The following is a 24,588-nucleotide window of genomic DNA, read 5'->3' as shown; positions in this document are numbered from 1 at the left end:
AGTGGTAGAGACTTGCCTAGCATGTGTGAGGCACTGAGTTCAATTCTGAGCACCACATATAAATAAATGAATAAAATAAAGTTCCATCAACATCTAAAAAATTAAAATTAATATATATAAATAAAATTGTGGTAATGATTGCACAACTCTATGAATACACTAAAAAACATTGAATGAAACACCATGAATGGCTGAATTTTATGGTACATGAATTATATCTCCATAAAACTATTTAAAACAATTATCCCCCAAAAGAATAGGCCTTGCATCTATAGATAAATTGAAACAGTGTAAACAGGGAGGGGCCTTGCCCCAAAGTCAAGTTATCAGCTTTTAATATGTCATAGACATATTTGCCCAAGGCCAATTGTATCCACAAAGTTCACTTTTCTGTTTCTTTTTTTCTTTCTTTCTTTTCTTTTTCTTTTTTTTTTCTTTTGAGGGAGGATAGGCAAGATCTTTGTAGTATTTGGCCCACCCCGAAGGAAGGGTGAGGGTCATCATGGTAAGCATGGAGCTTATAATGAAAATGCTACTGAATGAGATAAAGGATGAAGGGGGGAGAAAAACAGATCACCTCTCATCTTAGACCAAATGCAGACTGCCTAAGTCTACTCAGAAAGCATTTTGGCATGACGAAAAAGAAATCAGACAGGCAGGGCTGGAGGAAAATTCTCCAAAGGGAAGCTCAACGTGAAAAACAAGGGGAAATAAATGGAAAACAACAGGCTCTCCAGAAGAGGACAAGTCCCCAGGGATCCTCAGAGAGCTCCAACTTGTTCCTACAGTTCTCTCATCCATGAGAGATCTAACTGCATTCAGTAATCTCAGGCAGAAACTCCACAGCAGAGAAGACTGTGTCATGTTTATATCTTTGCCTTGGTGTTAATGGTGATAAAGCCAAGATCTAGATGCCACTTAACCTGGAAGGAAATTCAGAATAATTACTTCAAGGAAAAATCTGTGAGGCACCTGCACTCTGACCTGGGCTAAGTAATTGGAAAGTGAGGAAAAAAAATTATATGTCATCTACAATTTATGGGGGAGGGATGAGTGAATTAAAAATAAAAAAGCTGGCGAGCATATTTAATTCCTATTGAAAACCAGGTAGAAGTTATGGAGAGAAGAAAACAGATTACAAGGATGTCACTGCATGTCAAATTAAAAAAAAATGGTCACCCACTAGATCCTTAAGTAACTTTCCTCACCTCACTACTCCTTCTCATTTATATTATTTTAAAATAAAAGCTTTTTAGAGGTACCATTTTCCCAGATGGTCACAGAACAGACATGCAATTAAATTCTTGAAGAAAAAAAAAAAAAAAAAACTATAGTCGGGCCTAGTGGTGCATGCCTAGAATCCCAGTGGCTGGAAAGTTTTAGAGATGTGGCTCAGTGGTTAAGTTCCTCAGGTTCAATTCCTAGTATATAAAAAAAACCCTGCAATATATTGTTCATTAATTTCATATTCTACTACCATTTGGTTTTGCTTTTACAGAAGATCCTCCCATCAGTCAAAAAGTTCTAAGAGCACAAAACTTCAATATAATAGTATTTAAATAACCCCCTCATATTGCAAAAAGGAACACTAATCTAGGACTCAAAACAGCTGGGTTTCAAATTCAGTTTTGTCAATACTTGCGTAACATTAAGCAAGCCCCTCTGATCTTCAACTTCCCTCTCTGAACTATGAGGGATTTAAACTAGGTCAGTAGTTCTCAAACTCAAAACTACTACTTGAATACTCCTGGGGGGCATGTGTTAAGGTGTGGAGACAACTATACTTGGCACGAATGACTGGGAAACACTACTGGTATTTATGATAGGGGAGTAGGAAAAGCTAGGAATACTAGACATCTAGCAATGCCCAGAACATACACAATGGAGACCCATCCTGTGCAATGCTGAGGGCATAATACTTTCCCTCTCTCAGGGGGAAAAAAACTGGAAAAAAAGATCTTAGCAAGGTGGTGGCACACACCCATAATCACAGTAGTTCAGGAGACTGAGGCTGAAGGGTCACAAGTTCAAAGCCAGCCTCAGCAAAAGCGAGGAGCTAAGCAACTCAGTGAAACCCTGTCTCTAAATAAAATACAAAATAGGGCTGGGATGTGGCTCAGTGGTCAAGTGCCCCGAGTTCAATCCCTGTTCCCCCTCCCCCCAAAAATAATGAATAATTACTTAAGATCTTGTCGAGCCTTGTTAGATGAAAAGAAAAAGAAAGGAAATTATACTACATTTTATTTCCTAAAATGGCTGATTAATGAAGCCTCTTATAGAACTCACAATAAGATCTGAAACTGCGAGTGAAGATTACAACATAGATCTCTCTCTCCCTCCCTCTCTCTCCCTCTCTCTATCTCTCCCTGTCACACACACACACACACACACACACACACACACACACACACACACACACAGGAGGAACTTCATTAACTGCAACCAGATGTTCCTTAACAACCATTTGTTTAAAAAACCACAAACAGTAAATTCCATTAGACGCTGTTGTTCACATTTGAAATCCAAGTAAGTCTGAGTTAGGGACAAGTAAAAAAAGGTTGGAAAAGTACTCAAAGGACAGCAGGATGTTCACTCTGCTGGTCCCATGTGTTTTGAAGCCAACAAAAGAACATGGGTGGTTGTTTATCAGCTTCATCCCAACAGTCAAGAGGGTGGAGTTGGAGAAATTTTGCCTATTAACTTAATTTACTATTTTTAATGCTTGCTCCAAAATTCTTCCCACAAATCTGCATTATGTATTCTGCCTTATGGATTAAACAACGAATTCTTTGTTTCTGCTACTTGTCAACTCCAAGGTAAATCAGTTGGAATAAAATTTCTATTTCCAAGGACTTAACCACAAACTGCTGTGAACCAGCAATTAACTTACTGATATAAAACCAGCAGCCAGAGAGAGAGAACATCAAAGCCTAAGAGAAGGGCCAACAGCTAAACAGAATCTTTGAGGGCATGGCTTTGAGAAAAAAATAGCTTTCTTGATTTTTCTGGACACAAATTGTGATAATGCTATCCAAACCCATTACTAAGCAAAGCCAAATTTAACCCCTTCCTGAAACTAGATAAGAGACTACAGTGAATAAACCATTTCCTTTTAAGGATTTAGTTTTGAAAAAAAAAAAAGCTATTTTCTATGGCAGAAAAGGAAGACATCTGTGGCTGGCCCCACCTTGGCAGCAGTCTCCCCAAATCCAGCCTAGAGTTTCAGAAATTTAAAAATCCTGAATCTGCACTAGTCGTTTTTGCCAGTGGCTTCACTGGGCTTGTTTCCAAATTCTAGGGTCTAATGTTTCAAAATAAGGCCAAACCCAATACTGAACAATCACCCTTACTGTTTAGCAGTGTCTTCTAAGAATCTTTTGCTACCAACAAATTCTCCTATATACTGGGGGAACTAATATCCATATTTGGCTCTATGAACTATTATTGGCCCTGCCACCCACCAGTTGATTTCTTCCAGCCAATCTGTCTGCAGCTGTTATTGGCCTTCACCAACCTACACAGTCCTTCTTAAAAGCCAGTTGTGTGGGTCAGTTCATTTTGTAAACTCAATAAGGAAGGGGAGAGGCGAACATCTTGTCTCCATCTAATATTTGCAAAAGGTGGAATGTAGAAAACCTGAGGTAAACTAATAATTTATACCACAGAGAACTGATGTTTAACTGTCAGAAGGCTTTCTTCTCTCACCTCTGCTCCCAAATATCAAAAAAACAATTAACAAAGGGGAACAAAGCCAGACCATCAAAAGCTATGCTTGACTTATTCAATTTAAATGGGAATTTCAAATTTATATACAAACAAAATTCTCTTCATTGTCTCTCCTTCCTCTCTCATGCATTGGCAAGTAATGATGGCTCTACTTTCCAAATATAGCCTAAATCTGCACATTTACCTCCACCACCACTTTAGTCTAAGCTATCATTATCTCTTGCTCAGATAGTGGCAATGGTCTCCTAACTGATTTCCCTGCTAACAATCTTCATCACTGTATCACCAATACATAGAACTATGCCTGGCATATAGGAGATACTGAATAAATATTTGTGCAATAAACGAATATTAAACAATGTTTTAGTGAGCACTTATCTGCAAAACTGCGCTGGGGCTATGGGTGACAAAGACAGACAAAACATGGTCCCTTCCCTGAAGGGGTTCATACAAAGTAGAAAGTTTAAATAATTATAATACAATATGGTGAACACAATAATAAAAATATACAGCAAGCCAGGCACAGTGGGATTACACCTGTAATCCTAGCACCTCAAGAGGCTGAGGCAGGAGGATCACAAGTTCAAGACCAGCCTCAGTTCCCAAGCAAGACCTTAAAAAATTTGGCCAAACCTTGTCTCAAAATTAAAAACTAAAAAATGCTGGGGATATGGCTCAGTGGTTAAGCAACCCTGGGTTCAATCCATGGTACCAATACATACATACATACATACATACAACAAAGGTAGTGGAAGTATAGAAGAGGGGTCATTTAACTGTTGGATGTGATATAGAAAACTTATCAGATGAGAAGAAATTTGAACTGGAGCTTAAAGAATGAGTAAATTTTTCCATACTGAAAAAATGTGTGAAGGGCATGGCCAGCAAAGGGAACAGCCAAGTAAAGAATGGAGTATTAAGCAAAGATATGGAGCACAAGATTGGGGATTATCTCTTGAAACAATTTAAGTCAATTGGTGGGTAAGTGAAGGATGTATGTGAGAGGAAAGGAAGGTTGAAGAGGTATACCACAGTCAAATTATAAATGGCCTTGTATGTATGCATTTTTAAGAAGTTTGGTATTGCCAACATAGTGGTGCACACCTGTAATCCCAGCAGTTCAGGAGTCTGAGGCAGGAGAATCACAGGTTCCAAGCCAGCCTCAGTAACTTAGCAAGACAATTTAGGGAGACCATGTCTCAAAATACAATACAGAAAAAGGGCAGAGGATGTGGTTCCGTGGTTAAGCACCCCTAGTACAAAAAAATAAAAAAATAAAAAAAAATCCAGCCTCAGCAATTTAGGAAGAACTTGTTACAAAATATAAAATAAAAGGACTGAGGATATAGTTCAGTGGTAAAATGCCCCTGGGTTCAGCCCCTGGTTCCAAAAAAAAGTTTTAAAAAATTTGGTGTTAATTCTTACAGACAATGGAGTGAAAAGGATGCATCCATTCAACAAATATGGATTATCTGGTCAGACTGGGTTTTCAAAATGATAACCCAAGCAACAGGGACAAGGGTGCACTAGAGTAGGGAAGAAACTGGAGAGAGAGAAATTAGAAAACTGCTGCCAATTCAACCGGGAGATTTTTAAACACCATAGATTCTGGCCCGACCCTAGAACTATTAAATCTAAATTTCTCAGAATGGAAATCAAGAATCTATGTTTTAAAATTGTTTTCCCTGTGAAAGCAACACATGTCCATGGGGAAAAAAAGTCAATCTGTAAGATGGGTATGAGTTAAAAATACTAATCTCTCTCCCCATTTTCCTGCATCAAATAGCACTACCCCCCCCCACCTTTCATCCAATGTCATTGTTCCAAAGTGTGACAGGGAGAGATAGGAGGAGAGGAGAGGGGAGGGGAGGGAAAGGGAGGGGAGAGAAGGGGGGTGGGGAGGGCGAGTAGGGAGGGGAAGGGAGAGGAGGGGAGGGGGAGGGCGAGTGGGGAGGGGCAGGGAGAGGAGGGGAGGGGGAGGGCGAGTGGGGAGGGGCAGGGAGAGGAGGGGAGGGGAGGGCGAGTGGGGAGGGGAAGGGAGAGGAGGGGAGGGGGAGGGCGAGTGGGGAGGGGAAGGGAGAGGAGGGGAGGGGGGAGGGCGAGTGGGGAGGGGAAGGGAGAGGAGGGGAGGGGGAGGGCGAGTGGGGAGGGGAAGGGAGAGGAGGGGAGGGGGGAGGGCGAGTGGGGAGGGGAAGGGAGAGGAGGGGAGGGGGGAGGGCGAGTGGGGAGGGGGAGGGAGAGGAAGAACACCTGATACTGATTCAGTGGGTCTTAGCAGGGCCTGGGAAACAATTACCACATGTGAGTCTTATCTCAGAATTTGAAACACCTGTCAGTATCCTAATAAACTACAGAGCATCCCAAACTTTAATGTGCATATGAATCACCTAGGTATCTTGCTAAAATGCAAGTTTTTGATTTGGTCCATGTGAGAGGGTGTGAGATGCTACATTTTTAACAAGCTCCCAAGTGATGCCAAAACAGCTGATACAGGGAGCACACTTTACAAGTTCTGGTTCCCAGCCCAAGCTACATTGGAATCACCTTTGTGCTCAGTGATCAATCCTTTTTCAAGCAATCCCCCCCCCAAAAAAATAGAAGATGTAATGCTTTCTAATTCATTCTCACACCAGCTGTTATGATTTGAATCTAACATGTCCCCTGAAGGTCATGTGCCACTGTCTTGGTTGCCAGCCTGTGACACTATTAAGAGGTGGTACAACCTTTAGGAGACAAGACCTAATTGGAGGAAATAGATCACTGAGGGGGGACTATGAAAGGTATATTTTGTCCCTGGGCCCACTATACCTCTCCCCCTCCCCCGCCTTCCCCTCACCTCCTCTTCCTCCATCTCTCTCCCCCTAACCTCTCTCCCTACTTCCTGGTTGCTATGGAATAAGCAGATTTCCTCTCACACATCCATCCACCATAACGTACTGCCTCACCACAGGCCCAGAAACAACGCAGTCAAATGACTATAGACTGAAACCATGAGCCAAAATCCTCCTGCCTCAGCTTCCGGAGCTACTGGGATTACAGGTATGTGCCACCACACCCAGCCTACTTTTACCACCTTTAATCAGAAACCTTTAAACTTTGGATTATTAAAGTTCTGTCCAGAGCAATTAGGGAATAAAAAGAAATAAAAAGCACCCAAACAGGAAAAAAAAGTAGTAACATCATCTGTTCACAGATGACATAATCTTTTATTTAGAACACTCCACAGAAGAAAATGTTCGCAGCAATAAAAAATGACAAAATCATAGAATTTGCAGGGAAATGGATGGCATTAGAGCAGATTATGCTAAGCGAAGCTAGCCAATCCTTAAAAAACAAATGCCAAATGTCTTCTTTGATATAAAGAGAGCAACTAAGAACAGAACAGGGAGGAAGAGCATGAGGAAAAGATTAACATTAAACAAAGACGAGTGGGGGGAGAGAAAGGGAGAGAGAAGGGAAAACATATGGAAATGGTAGGAGACCCTCAATGTTACACAAAATTACATAGAAGAGGGTGTGAGGGGAAAGGGGGGGGGGGGAAACAAGGGAGAGAATTGAACAACAGCAGAGGAGGTAGAGAGAGATGATGGGAGGGGAGGGGAGGGGAGGTGGGATAGTAGGGGATAGGAAAGGTAGCAGAATACAGCAGTCACTAATATGCCATTATGTAAAAATGTGAGTGTGTAACCGATGTGATTCTGCAATTTGTATTTGGGGTAAAAATGGGAGTTCATAACCCAATTGAGTCAAATGTATGAAAGATGATATATCATGAGCTTTGTAATGTTTTGAACAACCAATAAAAAAATAAAAAATTAAAAAGCTAATAAACAAATTCAGAAAAATTATAGGAAATTAAAATCTACATTCAAAAATCAGTTGCATTTCTATACATTAATTATCAAACCATAAAAGGTAGTTAAGAAAACAATTTACCTTACAAATCAAAAAGAATAAAATATTTTGAGTAAATTTAACAAAGAGGCAAAAGACATGTACAAAGAAAATCACAAAACATTGCTAAAAGAAATTTTAAAAGACACCAAAAAAAAAAAAAAAGGAAAAACATGGCATGTTCATGGCTGGAAAATTACTATTTTTAAGATGACAGCACCCAAAGCTATCTATAGATTCTATGTAAGCCTTACCAAAATCCCAATAGCAACAGACACAGTGGTGCATGCCTATGTCCTAGCTACTCAGTAGGTTCAGGCAGGAGGATCAGAAGTTTGAGGCCAGCCTCTGCAACTTAGCAAGGACCTATCTCAAAATAAAATTTAAAAAACAGGGCTAGGGATGTAGCTCAGTGGTAGAGTGCCTGCCTGCCTATTCATGTACAAGACCCTGGGTTCAATCCCCAATATTACCAAAAAAATTAAGAAATGCTAATAGTATTTTGCAGAAATGGAAAAATTCATCCTAAAATTCATATGAAATCTCTCTCCATGGACAGCCGTGGCACTGCCATCAAGGACACAAGCCATGTGCAACCCATCAAGCTGGTCAGGGTCACCAAGGTGCTGGGCAGGGCCAGCTCGCAGGGACAGTGCACGCAGGTGCACATGGAATTTGTGGATGACACAAGCCACTCCATCATCCTCAATGTGAAAGGCCCGTCCATGAGGGCAATGTGCTAACTTTATTGGAATTGGAGCGAGAGGCTTGGAGGCTGTGCTGAACTTGCTGCTGGGTCCTGAATCTGTACTACTTGGCCCAAAGGATGATCTGCATTTGTTAAATAAAGAGTTTGTATTGTAAAAAAAAAATCATATGGAATCTCGAGAGACCCTGAATATGCAAAAAAAAAAAAAAAATCTTGAAGAAATTAACAAAATTGGAATATTCACACTTTCTGATTTCAAAACTTACTAAAAGACTACTAGTAATCAAAAAAGTGTGGTACTGACATGATGACAGAAGAATAGACCAATGGAATAAAATATAGAGTCCAGAAATAAAGCCTTGAGGATATTGTTAATAGAATTTCAAGAAGGATGCCAAGACCATTTAATGAGGAAAGGACAGTCTTTTCAACAACAGGTTCTCGGAAAACTGGATACCCATGCACAAAAAAATGAATTGAAACCTTACTATATACCAAAAATTAACTCAAAATTGATTAAAGGGGGCTGCTAGTAGAACTCAGTGGTAGAGCCCCTGCCTAACATGCTTGAAGCCCTGGATTCAATCCCCAACACTACAAAAAGAAAAAGTATCAAAGTCCTAAGCAAAAGAGCTAAAACCATAAAATTTTTGGTTCTGAGGATTGAACCCATAATATCTCACAAGCTACACAGGTGCTCTTATCACTGAGCTACTCATTAAGATCCAACTCTTAAAAGAAGACATGGGGAAAATTCTTCATGGCATTGGATTTTACAATGATTTCGTGGATGTGACACCAAAAGCACAAGCAACAATAGAAAATAAATAATAAAATGAATTTCATCAAACTTAAAAATGTTTGTACATAAAAGACCACTATCGAGGCATTGAAAAGGCAACTTACAGAATAAGTGAAAATATTTGCAAATCATCTAATGAGGGATTTATATCTAGAATATATGAATAACTCCTATAACTCAAAAAATTTTTTAAAAAATGAGCAAAAATCTTAAACATTTCTAAAAAAAAAAAGGTATAGAAATAAAGCAAGCACCTGAAAACATTCTCAACATAGTTAACTATTTGGGAAATTCAAATCAAAACCACAATGTGCCAGGCACTGTGGTGTATGTCTCTAATCCTAGCAAATCAGGAGGCTGAGGCAGGAGGACGGCAATTTCAAAGCCAGCCTCAGCAAGTTAGTGAGGCCTTAAGAACTTAGCAAGATCCTGTCTCTAAATAAAAATAAAAATAGAGACTGGGGATGTGGCCCAGTAGTTAAATGCCCTTGGGTTCAATTGCCAGTAGGGGGGAAAAGAAAAGAAAACCACAATGAGATTCACAACCATTAGGGTTATTTTTATTTTTTAAAAAAATGTGCTGGCAAAGATATGGAGAAATTAGAACCCTTCTGCTTCCTGGTGGAAATATAAAATGATGCAGCCACTGTAGAATAGTGTGGCAATTCCTCAAAAAAGATAAACATAGAATTACCATGTGATCCACTAAACCCACCTCTGTGTTTATACCAAAATAAGTGAAAGCAAAGACTCAAACAGATAATTCTACACTGACACTCATAGCAGCATTACTCACAATATCGAAGAGATGGAAACAACCCAAATATCCATTGACAGATAAATAGATATACAAAATGCAGTAATATATGCAATGGGATGCTGTTCAACAATAAAAAAGAATAAAATTATGACAAATGCTACAACATAGATGAATGTTGACAATATTATTCTAAATAAAATATGCTTGACAAAAAATGACAAATATTATGACTATACTTATATCACATATCTAGAATAGGAACATTTATAGAGAGAAAAGAGAGGTCAGTGGCACACACCTGAAATCCCAGCAGCTTGGGAAGCTGAGGCAGGAGGATCACGAGTTCAAAGCCAGCCTCAGCAACTGCGAGATGCCTAAGCAACTCAGTGAGACCCTGTCTCTAAATAAAATACAAAATAGAGCTGTGGATGTGGCTCAGTGCCCAAGTGCCCCTGAGTTCAATTCCGGTACCACCCCCCACCAAAAAAAAAAAAAAAAAAAAAGAAAGAAAGAAAATTAGAATGGTAGTTGCCAAGGTCTACAGCAAGGGAGAAATGAGGAGTTGTTATTTAATTAGTAGAGTTTCTGTTTGAGATAATGAAAAAGTACTGAAAATATATAGTGGTGATGGTTGTATGACTTTGTGAATATATTTAATGCTGCTAGATTATACACTTAAGTATGGTTAAATGATAAACTTTGTTTTATGTATATTTTACTGCAATAAAAAAAAAAAGAAATCTCAGTGCCCAGGCACCCATCCCACACCAATTACATCATCAGAATCTCTGGGAGTGATCCAAGCATCAGTATTTTTAAAGCACCCCAGGTAATTGCACTGTTCAGCCTAGATTGAAAACCCATGCTTATTTTCCCCTCTTGACCATGGACGCCCATCTGTGTTTTTCCAAGCCCAAGTGAGGTCATCTACTCACTTTCCAAGTTGTCTCTGAATACTCATTTCTACAATGACCTGAATTAGTAATCCATGAGGATACTATTCCTACACTCCAATATTATGAAAATTGTGTTTAGGGGTGGGGATGTATCTCAGTGATACAGCACTTGCCCAGCACGTACAAGGCCCCATTTTGATCCCCAGCACTGCAAAAAAGTTTTTTTTTGAATGAGAAAGTACTTACAGATAAAAGGATATGATATCTCAGAATTTGCTTCAAAGTAACTGGGTGAGGGATATCCATAAAACAGCTTGGCCATGTGTAAGTAATTGTTGAAACTGGATATGAATACATGGGGATCTTCATACTCTTCTACTTTGGAGTATATTTGAAATTTTCCATATAAAAATGGAAACAAATTTAATTAAGTTTACAGTGGAAATACTGTAATCTAAAATTTTTAGTAATGAGACTGTGACCCTATAAATTATGTTATATAGAATGAATGAATAAAATTTGTAACAACATGGGGAAGATGACCAAATATGTGACCTAGTAAAAAAAAGCAAACTATCAAAATCATCATATGCAGAATGTTCCAGTTTTTAAGCAGGTTGTTGAATATGGTGGCGAACAGTATTGGATCTGGAGTCTAGCAGATTTGGGTTTGTGCCACTTATGGTGTAAAGGAGGCAAACAAAATAATAACATTCACAGATGAGGTTTTTGTAAGGATTGAAATGATACAATGTATTTAAAGCACTTGAAAACTTATCATCTGCAACAGCAGCTATATGTAGCAAGCACTATTTTTAAAAAGCAAAATAGCAGGGTGTGGTGGCACATGCCTGTAACCCCAGTGGCTCCAGAGGCTGAAGTAGGACGATTACAGGTTCAAAGCCTGCTGATTACAGGTTCAAAGCCTGCTTAGCAACTTAGAAAAACTGAAAGCAATCTATTGAGATCCTGTTTCAAAATTAAAAATAATAATAATAATAAAAAGGGGTTGGGATGTGGCTCAGTGGTTAAGCACCCTTGGATTCAACCACCCCATACCCCCCCACACACACACAAAAAGGAAATAGATTGTCCTTTCAGAGCCTCCATAAAGAACCTAGACTGGGAGCATGGCTCCTTGGTAGAACATTTGCCTAGCATGTGCAAGACCCTGCACAATAAATAAATAAATAATAAAACCCTAATGCTGTTGACACCTTGACTTTACTGCACTAAAAATGATTTTTACATTTCTGACAACCAGAGCTGAAAGAATTTTTTTTCTTTTCATGCACTCAATTTGTAGTAATTTGTGAGAGTAGCAATAGTAAAACAATACGAGGCATACATATTATTAAACAGTGGTATCATGTAATACTCTTCTACACATTCCTTTTCATGTCTTGGAAATTGCTCCATATCAGTAAATATTGATCTGCCTCATTCTTCTTAATAGCTTCTTAGTGTTTCATTTTACAGATGAAAAGACATTGTTTAACCAGTTCTAGAGTGATGGAAATTTATTTTTTACTTGTTCTTTTTAGTTATACATAACAGTAGAATAATTTCCCGTTCTTGTGGTTGTACATTTTGTGGAGTTACAATGATCATATATTCATATATGAAAATAGGAAAGTTATGTCCAATTCATTCTACTGTCTTTCCCATTTCCATGCCCCCTTCCCTTCCTCCAATTCCTCCTGTCCAATTCAGTGAATCTCGTCCACACCTCACTGCCCACCTGCCTATTGTGAGTCAGCATCCACATATCAGAGAGACCATTTGGCCTTTGTTGTTTTTTTTTTGGGGGGGGGGGAGTGACTTATTTCACTTATCATGATAGTCTCCAGTTTCATCCATTTACCAGCAAATGACATAATTTCATCCTTCTTTATGGCTGAGTAATATTCCACTGTATATATGTACCACATTTGCTTTATCCAGGAATCTATTGATGGCCACCTAGGTTGTTTCCATACCTTAACTATTGTGAATTGAACTACTATGAACATGGATGTGGCCATATCACTATAGTATGCTGATTTTAAGTCCTTTGGGTATATGCTAAGGAATGGAATAACTGGGTAAAATGGTGGTTCCATTCCAAGTTTTCCGAGGAATCTCCATACTGCTTTCCAGAGTGGTTGCACCAATTTGCAGTCCCTCCAGCAATGCATGAATGTGCCTTTTTCCCCACACAGTGATGGAAATTAGATTTGTTCCACTTGTTTGTTGTTATTCTTTTGGGTTTTTTGTTTTGTTTTGTTTTTAACTACACTCCCAGTCCTCTTCATGTTTTTTTTTTTTTTTTTTTTTTTGGGGGGGAAGGTCTCAATAAGTTGCTGAGGATGGCCTTAAACTTGCAATCCTCCTACCTCAGCCTCCTGAGCTTCTGGGAGTGCAAAGGTGTGCCACTGCTCCCAGCTACTCATTTGTTCTTATAAACAGTACTATATAAATCATCTTCATATATAAATCTGTTTGCAGATATATGGATATATATATATATATATATATATATATATATGAATAAATTATAGAATTCCTGTATCAAAAGTATGTCCATTTTTAATTTAAGCTCAATCTGCCAAACTCCCTCAATAGAGGCTGGACTAATTTCTACTTCAGCAATGTATGAATGAATAACTACTCATTTTTAACTTTATTTATAATGATTTTTCCTATATAGAAATTTGAGTGTTTTGTTGTCAAAGAAATCATCTTTTCTTTTGCTGCTTCTTAATCCTGTACCACATTTTAAAATTTTCTGTACTCCAAAACTAATTTTTAAATATTTATATTTGTTTCTAGTAATTTGATGTACCATTTTTCACATTTAAATATTTTTTCTATCTGAAATTCACATGGGGGTTACCTATCAAGGATAGATGCAACTTTTTCCCCATAAAAATGGTTACCAAGTGTGACCCCACAAACTTTGATAAATAATTCATCTTCTCCCTACTGATTTGAAATGCCATCTTTATCAGGTATGAAATTTTTATTTGAATTCCATCTACTACTAGCTTTTTGTTATATTCCATTGATTTGTCCTTAATATCATGCACTATTAACACACTATTTTAACTATTGTGGTTTAACAACATGTTGTATTATCATCTCTGATAAAACTGGTCTCCTCTAAATATTTCCCCTTTTCCTAATCTCTCTGGGTTTGCTTGCGTGCTTTTACATATAAATTTAAGAATCAGCATGTCTAGTCAACAAAAAAGTATATCTTTATTTTGCACTAATTTTAATTTCTCCTAATAAATTTATTGAAGTAATTTTTTTTATGTTATCTTCCTTTTAGTCTGAAACTTATTTTACATTTCTTGGTATTTTTAAATATGAGACTTACATATTGTTCACTGTTTATTCTTATTTTCTCTTTTCTGTTGCTATGAAAATAGTGTCCTTCTATTATACGTTCTGATTGTGACCAGTTGATACAAAGGCAACTGATTTCAGAATTCCTGAGGATTTTTCCTTGAAGGTATCTACAAGATTCAGAAGAACAGATTACTGAGGGTAGAAACAGGCTAGTGTGACCCACAAACATTCCTCCCTGAGATAATAAGGTTTTCCTGTATGGCCAAAGAAGATCAAAGTTGTGGAAGTACATGGGCACTCCCTGTTTCCAGGACAAGGGGACTTGTGATGGGACATGCGGGGAGTCCTTGACTGAATAAGTTCCCTGCTCTCACAGGATGGGCTCCTGGGTAAGCAGAGCTTGCTTCTCCCCCACACCAGGAGAAGTTGCTCCCAGAGGCATGTGACTCTCTGGACTGAAGGGCTCACGGAAACTGCAAATAATTGGGTCCTGTTTTTAATAGTCTCTGGGTGGCTAGTGAAAATTACCTCCTCATTATAAGCAGCTTTTGCCTTAGGAACAACACCAGGACTGCTTAGCAAGAGCTTATTGAAACACCCTCCAGCAAATTCTCCAAGATTTCTTTAATCTTCTCTCAGTCTGAAAGTTCTATTCAGATAAAATCATAGCAACTGTTAAAGATCTTTCCCTTCATCTATTTATTATTTTTTTGCTTCCAACATCTAATTGACTATAAACTCAAACAACAAAAGCTTACTAAAGGATTCCCAGAGTTTACCAAACAGGCCCCCCAACCAGTACCCCAGGCCTCTTATCAGTAAAGCCAATTAAATTTCTCATGGGCAAGTCTGCAGTTTCCTAGGTAGATGAATGCATTTTCACACTGGACTTAGCATAGCATATCCTGAGAACTCAGCCCTTTCCTTCCCTCCTCTCCCCTTTCTTCCCCTTCCCAAGGATTGAAGAGAGGGGTGTTTTACCACTGAACCACATCCCTAGCCTTTTTGTTTGTTTGTTTGTTTGTTTGTTTGTTTGTTTTTGAGATCTTGCTAAGTTGCTGAGGCTGGCTTTGAACTTGCAATTGTCCTGCCTCAGCCTGAGTAGCTGGGATTATAGGCATGCACCACCATGCCAGGTCAATAGTCATTTCTTTTAGTTATTTTTGGTCTTTAACTAATTAACCCTTTTTAAATTCCCCAGATTCTTTTTCTTTATTGCTGCTCTTCCTTGGTACTGTTTCTTCATCTCAGGTCAGACTCCCTCCATCCTTCAACATTTACAAAATGGTGATTTAATATCTTGCTCAGGGTTTGAAAGCCAGCCCTTGGGCAGCTCTTTCCAGACCAGAGCATCTGTAGGAAAACTACCAGACTGAGGCAACAAAGTGCTGCAAAGAAACTGAAGCTGTCTTTGATCTTATATCAGCTCCTGCCTTTCCTCTGCCCCTTCATTCACTAGCTCTTTATCTACTAGTACTGGTAGGAAACACTCTCATGCTTGCTCATGATTGCATGTGTCTACACATGCTTCAACCTATGCCCTATCCAATACAAGAGAGGCCTACCTAAAGATATCCTCTTCAACAGTGCCCCAATGCTTGTCTCTTTCAGTTTTTTAGCTGTTGCTCCATTAATTGATTTCAGCTGCAGCTATAATAACACCATGGAATGATTTCCAAAGATTTCAAGCCAACATATTTTTCACTTGAAATTTTCAAACCCACAAAATGTTCCCCTACCCCTTCTATGTGTTCCACTGCTGTGGTGATGATGCATTTAATGGTGGAAAAGAAACCACAAAGGAACACAGTGCAGTCAGGCTTATAAAGAAGTCACTTATTCTTGGTCTTTCTGCTTTGCATGTGGATCACATTTACACAGTGTCAGTCAGCTAAGGCCCTCGCGTAGAGCCACTGTGTTGCCTCAGACTGAGTCAGGAAAGCTCCTTGATCTATATAAACCCTGATGTCCAACCTTCTCCATGAAACTGTTCCTTTACAGGATTCCCCATCTCAGAGAATGGCTCTTCCATCCACATGAAAACCCAAGAGGCATCCTTGATCTTCTGTCTCCCTTCCTTCCATTTCCAATCCATCACCAAGCCCCACTCACTGATGTGAAATCTTAAGTATCCCTTTAATACAGTTCTTTGCATCTCCACCCTCAACCATGCCATCATCCTTCCTTGCATGAACTCATGAACTACTGCAACTAACACCTACCTGGTCTCACTTCATTCATTCTTGCCCATGTTAAATTCACTCTCCACTGTGCAGCCAGAGAAAGCTCAATATACAAATATTTTATATATACTTATAATATACATATAAATATACATAGTACATATAATTTTCTTCATCACTTGAATCTTACTATTTTAAACCCTCTGATAGTTCACACTGTTTCTCCCTAGTCTGGTCTACAGCCTCTGAGTGATTAGGCAACTATTCAGTAACTTCCACAGTGGACTTTCACTTTCTTAAAGGAGAAAAATAGCAAGCTTTTTTCAACTTCAGAGTCTTTGCACACTGTTTCATCTGCCTGGAATGCTCTTCCCTATTCCCCAACCATATCTATGAGGACTTGGTACCTTCATATTATTTATTTCTCAAATTAAAGGCCATCATTTCTAAGAGGCTTTCCCTGACTGCTTTACCAAAAGAAGGTCCACCTCTGTTACTGTGTAAGCCTTTGTTTATCCCTGAAAAAATTTTATCACAATTTACTATGATTTTGCCTGCTTACAGTTTTGATGCCTGCCTCTACAACATAAGTTCCCTGTAGGCAGAGATCATGTAAGCCTTACTTGCTACACTATCCCAGTAGATAATATATAAAAGGTATAAATACCTCTTTTTGTGAATTGAACATCAAATCCAGGAGTGCTTTGATCTCCTGTCTGACCTCTGAGCTACATCCCCAGCCCTTTATAAAATTTTTGTTTTCAGACAGGGTCTCATTTTTAAGTTGACCAGACTTGTCCTCAAACTTATGATCCTCCTGCCTCAGCCTCCTGAGTGGCTGGGATTACAGGCATGCACCACTGTGCCCAACCAATAAGTGTCTCTTAAGAACTCAAGTTCTGACTGAATTGAATATCTCCTTATCCCTCTCCCTTGCCTTTCCCCAGAATCCTGGATTAAGTTTCTGCTATGTTTTTTTTTTTTTTTTCAGAAAGTCTTTTCCGTGTGTGGTGGATATTGTGCTGTTCACTAAATACTGATGATTCTTCCTTCAAGGTGCCTGATAGGACTACACTGCATTGCTTCCTCCAAAGGCAACTATGGTCATGTGACTTGCTTTGGCCAATGTAATATAAGCAGATGTGATGTGTATTATTTCCAATATTTCTTTGGGGAGATAAGCAAAGATTGAACCCAGAGACATTTAACCACTGAGCCATATCCCCTTTGCTTTTTTTATATTTTACTTTTTAGACAGGGCCTCATGAAGTTTCTTAGGGCCTTACTAAGTTACTGAGGCTGGCTTTGAACTCACAATCCTCCTGCCTCAGCATCCTGAGCCCCTGGGATTATAGGTGTGCACCACCACACCCAGCTCCAACACAAATTTAGAGAGCTATGCAGCAAACACTCCCTGCCCCAGTGATCATAAAAGCATGTGTGGAAATGGAGTTACCATCATACTCAGTCCCTGAGATTTATGATGAGCAGAGACATTAGCCAAACCTCTGTGGGTAGGCATCATGACCAAGAAATAAACCTTTGTTGTTATAAGCCATGGATATTTTGATGCTATTTGATACTGCAGCATAATGCAGACCATCCTCATTGACATAAATTTATACCAGTTTTTAAGACTAGATTCTCCAACAGAATTTTAAGTGCTTTAATCTTTTTACCCTTGTATATAATCTCCACCCCGGTTTATATAGCCCCCACTTCATCATGATTAATGACAAAGACAGGATTCTCATAGTGGATCTGAAATACTTGTTGAAAAGTTACATTTAAATACCTTTGTTTTATTGATTTACTTTTATTTGGGGCTAAGGATGGAACCCAGGGCTTCACATGAACTAGGAGAGCGCTCTACCACTGAGCCACAACCCCAGCCCAGAAAAGTTATTTTATATACTGATTATACTATAAATGTACCTAGTCATTAGAATATCTTACCCTGGAAAGAAAGTGAGGAAAAATTTAATGTAGGATAAGTATGCTGAAAGAGTTACATATTTCAACTAACATTCACTGAATGTTTACTATCAGCCAGACACTGTACAATATTCTTATTAAAGAATCAAAACCAATTCCCCACGAAGGAAGAGATGAAGGGGTTTAAAAATATAACTAAATTAATAAGATAGATTAATAAATTAATAAGGTGATTCATAAGTACATATACTTATGTATGGTATAAATAACATATAAGTGACTATCAAGGGGCAAATGGTTGACGGACATTCTACAGGTGGTGGCACTGGAGTCTGGCCTGAATAGATTCCAGAAAGACTGTGTAATAATAAAGAAAGCTAAATAGAATTCCATCAGTTCCATGAATGCTTTCTGAAAGCTTGGTATATGCAAGATGTTATACTTTCAATCATGCAGTAATACAAAAAGTATTAAGAGACAACTCTTGTCTTTGAGAGTATCAAATGTAATAGTAAAGATGAGTGCAGAAAGACCTATAATACCAAGGAACCTACAAACATCATGAAATACAGATTGTCCCACAAGAGTTCAATGAGGACAAGATCCCATTCAACTAGGAAGATCTGGGAGGAATGCAAAGACAAGGTGAGATTCGAAGTGGGTCTTGAAGGGTCAACAAACAAGAAAATTCCAGGAAACAAAAAGAATATCCTGAGTAAAAGGGACTGAGGAGGAAGAGACCTGAGCACAGGTTTCCAAAGTCCAATTTAGCTTGACAGCAATGTTTAAAATGGGAGATAAAAGGAGTGAGGCTGAAAAAGTCAGGTGGGCCTATAATCTGGAAAACTGTGAAGGCCACGTTGACCACTCTTTTCCTGAAATGGTTGTCAGTGTGGGAAGTCACTAAACATTTCTCAACAGGAAGTGGCATGGTGGGTACTTTGGTTTGAAACAGTTCATCTGTGGTAGTTATAGGATTAACCTAAGAGGAAAGTTAGTTGGGAACAAACTTGCTCAGATAAAAAGTAACACTGGGGTTTGAAATGCAGCAGGAAGAAAGGACAGGAAAAGGTGGAGACACATGCAAAAAACACTGCTGGAGGTAAACCTACCAGATTTGGCCATTTGCTGGATGCAAAGGGTCATGATGAAGGTAGAAAGGAGGGGAGGGAAGAAGGGGAGGGAGGGACTAAGGACAGAAAAGTTGCCTTTGAGGTTTTATGTCTGACCAACTGGCAGACTATCAATACCATGAACCAAAATAAGGAAGTCTGTGGGATGTGAGGAAAATGCTTAGCTAGGTTTTGTCTCAAAGAAAGACAAAGGAAATGAGTAAATGTCAGTCTGAATCTAATCATTAAAACCCAGGTGTAAATAAATCCTGCTGCATATCTTGTTGAAAAGTCTCATGATCTGTACTCTTCAAATGCACAGGAAGAGAGGTAATAATTGCTATATATCATGCTGAATCTCAGTAATGTGTACAAGTAATTCATGTTAAAAAGAAGAAACAGAGCCGAGCATGATGGCACATGCCTGTAATCCCAGCAGCTTAGGAGGCTGAGGCAGGAGGATCACAAGTTCAAAGGCAGCCTTAGCAACTTAGTGAGGCCTTAAGCAACTCAGCGAGATCCTGTCTCTATATAAAATATAAAAAATGTCTGGGGATGTGGCTCAGTGGTTAAGTGCCCCTGGGTTCAATCCCCAGTCCCAAAAAGGAAAAGAAACAGAACTAGAAACCAAAAAAAAAAAAAAAAAAACGATGAGATATTCAGAAGAGCATTTGTAAGATCAGGTTTACAAAAGACTCCATATATTTTCATAATAAAAAGAACCAAGAAATCCAGGTGTGGTAGCACATGCCTGTAATCCCAGCAGCCCAGGAGGCTGAGGCAGGAGGATTGCAAGTTCAAGGATAGCTTTGGCATCATAGTCAGATTCTGTCTCAAAATAAATAAATAAATAAATAAATAAGAGCTAGGGATGTGGCTCAGTGGTTAAATGCCTCTGGGTTCAATCCCTGGTGCCCCAAACAAAAAACCTTATACCACAGGCAGTTCTTAAACTTTGGTAATCAATGGAACACTATGGACTCTCCTCCCTAAAGAAACACAAACAAAATCATATTATCACAAATTAAAATGTAAAATGGAGGGAGACATTTCATAATAGAGAGCTTTGGTTGCACAGACACATCCAAAGCAGATTCAGTACTGTGGTAGGCTGACTAGAGAGAATGACAGTGTCCCAGAAGATTGCAATTTGAAACGAGCACTAAATCACAGGCAGTGAGGTGGGAAGATGATGAAGAAAACAAAGCCAAAGAAAGAATTAAGACATAGTTCCCTCTGCCAAATGTCCCTGTGTGCTAAATAGGAAAAGGAGCACAACCACAACATGTTTCAAGTCTACAGGACTCCAGCAGATCACACTTTATTCAGCAATAGATGGTTTAGGAAGTTTGTCTTGGAAGCTTTCAGACCACTAGCCTCAGAGGCTAGATACAGAACCTGTGTAGAATGCGTTTAATTTTAACTGAATAGAATACTCAGATGATCCTTATGGAAGGAAAAGAGGCCCCAAATAAACTGAAAAACCAAATCAAAAAAAAAAAAAAAAAAAGAAAGAAAAAAATGAAAAAAAATCTCAAACCAGGGAGACACAACTCTTGGTAAGAAGCTTTCTTAGAGAGAGGGTAGTGTTTATTGCAAATGCAATATGGGAGTCATATGCCTTTTTTAATTGCTACTCTTCCCCACAGATCAGCAATTTTTGCACATGTACAGGCGTGTTTTCTTTTCAAAGGTGTTGATGTTGAAATGATAATCTGCTTGCAATCTGCAGAAACCTAAGTGGGAGTCGATGCTCAGCAACTAAATCAAAGAGCAAGGGATCCTTTCAACTTTAAAAGAGAAACTTCCCTATCACAGATGTATTGCTGTAAAAACACACAGAGCTGTGCCAATTGACTGCTTCCTCATTTGTGACTTGTGTACGAACCTCAGCTCAAGATCAGGGAAAGGAGCAATGATGAGTATCAATAGGGACAGCAACAGGAACTCTGAGAACTTGAGTACTGCATGAGATACGCTGCTAGAAGGGTAGAGAATTTCTTGAGCAAAATGGACAACTATCCCACCAAGGCTCAGGGAAAATGCTAAAAGAGAACTGTTTATGGAGATTGGCACATACAGTGGAATATGAAATGAGGGCAATGAAATACTGAAGAAGACACTCAGAAGACCTGGATTCAAATCTGTTTTCCCACTGAGTAACTCTGTATGTATAAGTCATTCAGTTTCTTTATCTGTACAACAGATTTCATGATAACCATTGTACCTATTTCAAAGAATTGGCATGTGATGACAAAATGCTGTAACCATTATGGGAAACGGTATCATGTTTCCTCAAAAAGTTAAAAACAGAACTAGCAGATGATCCAATAATCCCACTTTGAGTACACTGCCAGAGGAAATCAAACGAGGATCTCAAAGAGGTATTTGCACATCCATGTTCACCGTAGCATTATTCACAATATCCAAGAGCTAGAAACAATCCAAATATCCATTGATGAATGAAAAGACAAAAGGTGGTACATACACAGAGTGCAATATTATGCAGTTTAAACAGGAATGAAATTACGACATATGCTACAACATAGATGGATGCTGAAGACATTATGTTAAGTGAATAAGCAAGTCACAAAAAGGCAAATATAGTAGGATTCTACACACATGAAGTGATCAAGATAGAGAAAGCCCATCAAAACCCAATGTAGAGGAGCTGGGGCTGGGGCTCTGCGGTAGCACACTTGCCTGGCATTTGTGAGGCACTGGGTTCAATTCTCAGCACTGCATATAAACACATAAAATAAAGATCTATCAACAACTAAAAAAGTTAAAAAAAAACACCAAATGTAGACAGGTGGGTGCCAAGGTCTGGAGGAAAGCCAGAGAGGGAATTAGTGTTTAGGGGGTACAGAGTTTCAGTGTTACAAGATAACAATATTTTGGAGATCTGCTGCACCAATGATGCAAATATATTCAACATGACTAAGCTGCACAATTAACAATAGTTCATATGGTAAATTTAGTGTTATGGGTTTTTATGTATTTACTTACTTATTTATTTTTTGTGATACTGGGGATTGCACCCAGGGCACTCTACCACTGAACTACATCCCAGTCCCTCTTATTTTATTTTGAGACAGGATCTGGCTAAGATGCCTCAGCTGGCCTCAAACTCACCATCCTCCTGGCTCAGCCTCCAGATTCACTGGGATTAGAGGTGTGTGTCACTACTCCTGGCTTTACCACATTTAAAAAAGAAAAACGGCTGGGGTTGTGGCTCAGTGGTAGAGCACTTGCCTAGCATGTGTGAGACACTGGGTTTGATTCTTAGCACAACATATAAAAAATAAAGGTCCATCAAGAACTGAAAAGGTATTTTTTTAAAAAAGAAAAAGATCTGGTGTGAGATGCAAACATGATCACAAAACTGACGTGCATTATTTACATTGAAATAATAAAGTCCTACATAAATGTGTAGCATTTGCTTGTCCCTCAGCTATTCCCCCATTCTACTTATGATAGTCTTTGAAATGATTTTCTTTGTTCTCTATCTTGGCATAGCCACACTCATGCATTACAGCTGAGATCAGACTTGTGAGCACTTGGAATTTCCCAGATGTCAGAAGAAAAGCTGGAAGGCACCTCAATTCCCACCCTGTTAGAAGAAGCTACTACAGAATAAGTGATACCTATCTTCATCAGGTCTGTATGGAAGATTAATTCTCAGATGACGCAAGCAACCTGATATGAGTGAAAAGGAAAGAAAGTACCCCGTATTCCCACTTGTTAACCTTTAATTCCTTTTACACACATCTTTCAACCAAGAGATTGTTCCTAAACCCTTGGAACATAGTGGGCCATGGAAGCAAGAAACTATTACATAAACAGCAATGGCCTAATGATAACTCAATGCAATTCACCATCCTGGACTATTTCCTGGGTCAGAAAACAAAATAGCTATAAAGGACATTATTGGGGCAATCAGTGAAATTTGAATATGATTAGCAGATAATAGCATTATATCAGTATTAAATTTCCTGAATTTAATAGTTGTGTAATGAGTATTAAACAAATATCCCTGCTCTTGGGAAATACATGCTAAAGGATTTAGGGGAAAGGGGTGTAATATGCATAATATGCATTCTCAAGTAACCCAGAAAAAATAATACCTGAATATTTAGAGACAGGATAAGGCAAATGTACCAGACTATTAAGCTCAGTGAAGCTGAAAGATGGATATACTGAAATTCTTTGTACTATTTTGTGGTAAAATTGCGGGTAATGATGCCCACATGGTCTATCACCTTTCCAGGATCATTCCAAAGCAGAAAGAATAATGATGACACCCATATAGAAGACTTGGAAAGAACAAATACTTCTATCAAAAGATATGTATTATATTCCATTACTCTAAACTTACATTAATGTATTGTTCATTGATTCTATCTTAAGTCTCAGTATTCCACCTGTAAAATGGGAACAAAAATATATTGCAACAGTTGATCACTGTGGAGATAAAATGAGACAATGCTTATAGTAAAGCCCTATATAATTTATATTGCTTGAAGTTTAGGGATGCAGGTCAGTGGTACATCATTTGCCTAGCATGTGTGAAGCCCTGGGTTCCATTCCACACATGGCAGCCAGGCACAATGGTACATGCGTGTAATCCCAGCAGCTCGGGAGGCTGAGGCAGGACGATCAAGAGTTCAAAGCCAGGCGCAGCAAAAGTGAAGCACCAAGCAACTCAGTGAGACCCTGTCTCTACATAAAATACAAAATAGGGTTGGGGATGTGGCTCAGTGGTCAAAGGCCCCTAAGATCAATCCCTGGTCCCCACACACACACACAAAAAAAAGCCTCCTAGCATCACACACGAACTAATTATAGCACTTGGTAACATACCAAAAGAGATAAGAATCATGTATTACTCTCCAAATAATGCCACAGTATCAGCATAACAGTCCCTTGCCAATGTTCTGTACATATAAATTATGTATAAGTATATAAAATCATCTAACTAGGAAAAATAATAAAAGTACTTTTGTAACATACTGATCAATAAAATGTTAATACAATAATGCCCTACTATTCAGCATTATCAGATAATGAGACATTAAAGAAAGCTGATTTTCAATTCAAATAAATTTTATTCCTTTAAACATTGAGAACATTTGTCATTTTATTGTGGTAACAGACAACTAACATTTAATCATTTCCTGCCTTATTAAATGATTTTGGATGACTCAATTTCATCATGATGACACCAGTAATCAATCT

At 38.6% G+C, this 24,588-nt stretch overlaps 1 protein-coding gene and 1 pseudogene across 2 annotated transcripts in view; one reads left to right on the top strand and one right to left on the bottom strand.

Moving 5' to 3' along the window:
* The window catches only part of OPHN1 (oligophrenin 1), a 388,053-nt gene that overhangs the window by 336,907 nt on the left and 26,558 nt on the right, over positions 1 to 24,588 (bottom strand). The gene's annotated exons all lie outside the window — the stretch shown is intronic.
* Positions 8,172 to 8,404, top strand: LOC308638941 (small ribosomal subunit protein eS28-like; annotated as a pseudogene). The gene has a single exon. The product of its transcript is annotated as a small ribosomal subunit protein eS28-like (transcript).

The sequence above is a fragment of the Spermophilus citellus genome (genome assembly GCF_964194105.1).
Source record: "Spermophilus citellus genome assembly, chromosome: X".
In the NCBI taxonomy this organism is placed as follows: domain Eukaryota; kingdom Metazoa; phylum Chordata; class Mammalia; order Rodentia; family Sciuridae; genus Spermophilus; species Spermophilus citellus.
This window is presented reverse-complemented; position numbering and strand designations above follow the sequence as displayed.